We start from the raw sequence: 3239 nt of genomic DNA on the forward strand, positions 1-3239 counted from the left end.
AAGATTGACATATCTCTCCACAAGTTATCTCAATTAAAATCTTTACTACTTAAAAAGCAACCTCACCAGGCGTGATGGCCCATGCCTGTTATCCCAACACTTTGGGAGGCCAAGGCAGGCAAATCATCTGAGGTCAAGACCAGCCTGACCAACATGGAGAAGCCACGTCTTTATTAAAAATACGAAATTAGCCGGGCATTGTGGCGCATGCCTGTAATCCCAGCCACTCAGGACGCTGAGGCAGAAGAATCACTAGAACCCAGGAGGCAGAAGTTGCAGTGAGCTGAGATCCCACCATTGCACTCCAGCCTGGGTACCAAGAGTAAAACTGTCTCAAAGAACAAAAGGCAACATCAATATTTTTCAGAAACTCCAGTGCTTCAATCTATTCCTTTCTCTACCCAGATATTAAATATTAAATTTTAAGGTATGAAAAAAACCTCTTCACCATTTGAAGAATTTGTGATCTAACTTTAACTACAAAATTATACAGGATTAAATTGTAATACACAATGATAAATTAAAAATTACAGTCAAAACCCCTCATTTGATACCAGATTGCCATTTTCTTCAAGCTTTCGCAATGTAAGCAACATTAAGATTCACTTTCACTGCTATCTGGTAAAATTTAAGGTATTCTTTTTGAAGCCTTAACATGATTCTCACACAATAGTTACTGCAATTCTTCTATCTCCTTAAGGTCCCCAATCCTGATTCACTAAACCTCATTCTAAGGACACCACCTGAGAAAGTCACTGGTTTCTTCATATTCTTACCTCTCACAATGCCTACTTTCACTTCTACTACATGCACCTCAGAGAGAGAGAGATCTACCTCTTTTCTAAGATTAACTCCTTAATCTCAATAAATAAACCCATTTATTCTAACCAGTTTCTGGAAATAACTGCAAACCGTTATTCCTTCAACACTCATATTTTGCTCAGTACCATCCTTCCCTTCCCACTGGTTCCTTCCACTATCTCCAAACAATCCAAAAACAAAATACAACAAAACACTTCTCACTTTAGCCTATATTTATTTCCTTTCTCTGTTAAATGTTTAGTATATTTTTGAGACAGGGTCTCATCCTGTCACCCAGGCTGCAGCACAGTGGCATGATCATGGCTCACTACAGCCTCAAACTCCCAGACTCAAGCAATCCTCCCACCTCAGCCTCTTGAGTAGGTGGGACCACATGCTCTTGCCATTATGCCCAACTAATATTTGGAGGTGGGAGTGGCGGGTTAGAGATGGGAGTTGCACTATGATGCCCAGGCTGCTCTTAAACTCCTGGGCTCAAGCAATCCTCCTGTCTTGGCCCTCCAAAGTGCTGGGATTACAGGAGGTGTGAGACACTGCACCAGGCCTGCTACATGTTCTGAACACACCGTTCATATCGGTTTTTTCACTCACACAGTTATTTTCAACACATCTATATGCTTAACACCGTGAAGCCAAAGAAAAGTATAATTATGATATCATCGCAATTAGGGATACAAAACACTGTGTTGTATGTGATTTAAGTGATGTCCCTGAAGAACCATCTTTCTAACAAAACTGTACTCAGAAAAGCATACGGCATCTATGTTCTCTTTAATCCTCTAAAACTGGCTTCTTTCTCTAATTCAGACTGTGCCCAGATGTCACTAACAACCTTCTAATAACCAAATTCAAATGTCTTTGTCCGGGCCAAGCGCAGTGGCTCACGCCTGTAATCCCAACACTTTGGGAGGCTGAGGTGGGCAGATTACCTAAGGTCAGGAGTTCAAGACCAGCCTGGCCAACAGGATGAAACCCCATCTCTACTTAAAATACAAAAATTGGCTGGGCATGGTGGCAGGTGCTCGTAATTCCAGCTACTCAGGAGGCTGAGACAGGAGAATCACTTGAACCTGGGAGGAGGAGGTTGCAGAGGGCTGAGATCATGCCATTACACTCCAGCCGGGATGACAAAACCAAAACTCTATCTCAAAAAAGTCTTTTTCCCCTCAGTTCTCATCATCCTTCTTGTACAAGTATTAATACTGGTGATGCAAGCACTACCGTAAAAGATTTTTCTTTCCTTAAGTTTTCAGAATTCTTTACCAACCTCGTCTTTGTACCTTTAAATCTATGATGACGACAGGTTGTAACAAATGATTTTTTCTAAAAGTCAAAATGATTAAGACCCACCCTTGTCAGTTGGCTCCTGATTGCCCCCATCTACCTTTAGAAAAACATAGTTTCTGTTTCTCTCACCTCCTAGCCCCCACCTCCAGGTGAGTGAGGAACTACTTCCATAAATAGACACCTCACATGTTTTCAATCCCTCTCATTACCACCATATCTAATTAATCTTTAAAGTAACTGCTTGAAGTTACTCCACGTAAATACCTAACCTATACAAACATATGGCTCCCACCCTACTCACAGAACTTGTATCATACAAATCTTTCATGAGACAAGTAATCAGATATACCTTGGACTTATGCGCCATATATTTTTCTTTTCTTTTTTTTTTTTGAGACGGATCTCGCCCTGTTGCCCAGACTAGAGTGCAATGGCACGATCTCAGCTCACTGCAACTTCCACCTCCCAGGTTCAAACGATTCTCCTCCTTCAGCCTCCCGAGCAGCTGGGACTACAGGTGCCCACTACCACACCCAGCTAATTTTTGTATTTTTAGTAGAGACAGGGTTTCACTATGTTGCCCAGGATAGTCTCAATCGCCTGACCTTGTGATCTACCCACCTCAGCCTCCCAAAGTGCTGGGATTACAGGTGCGTGAGCCACCATGCCCAGCTGTCATATATTTTTCTAGATTCTAGAAATACAGTAACTACCACAGACAAGGTCTAGGCATTCATGAAGTTTATATTCTACTCAGAGAAACAGACAAAAATCAAAAAGTAAATAATATGGGTCGTGCATGGCAGTTCACATGTGTAATCCTAGCACTTTGGGAGGCTGAGGCGGGCAGATCACTTGAAGACAGGAGTTCGAGACCAGCCTGCCCAGTATGGTGAAACCCTGTAACTAAAAATACAAAAAATTTGCCAGGCACGGTGGCACAAGCCTGTAATCCCAGCTTCTTGGGAGGCTGAGGCAGGAAAACCACTTGAACCAGGGAGGCAGAGGTTACAGTGAGTGGAGATCGTGCTGCTGCATTCCAACCTAGGCAACAGAGTAAGACTCTGTCTCTAAATAAATAAATAAATAAAAAGTGATTATATGATTTTAAGAGGTACTACATGGTTTTT

General features: G+C 42.1%; 1 protein-coding gene across 6 annotated transcripts in view; it reads right to left on the reverse strand.

Moving 5' to 3' along the window:
* HNRNPR (heterogeneous nuclear ribonucleoprotein R) overlaps window positions 1-3239 on the reverse strand; it is a 33816-nt gene that overhangs the window by 15464 nt on the left and 15113 nt on the right. The window lies entirely within an intron of this gene.

Source organism: Cebus imitator, unplaced genomic scaffold (assembly GCF_001604975.1).
Source record: "Cebus imitator isolate Cc_AM_T3 unplaced genomic scaffold, Cebus_imitator-1.0 Scaffold87, whole genome shotgun sequence".
NCBI classification, from domain to species: Eukaryota; Metazoa; Chordata; class Mammalia; order Primates; family Cebidae; genus Cebus; species Cebus imitator.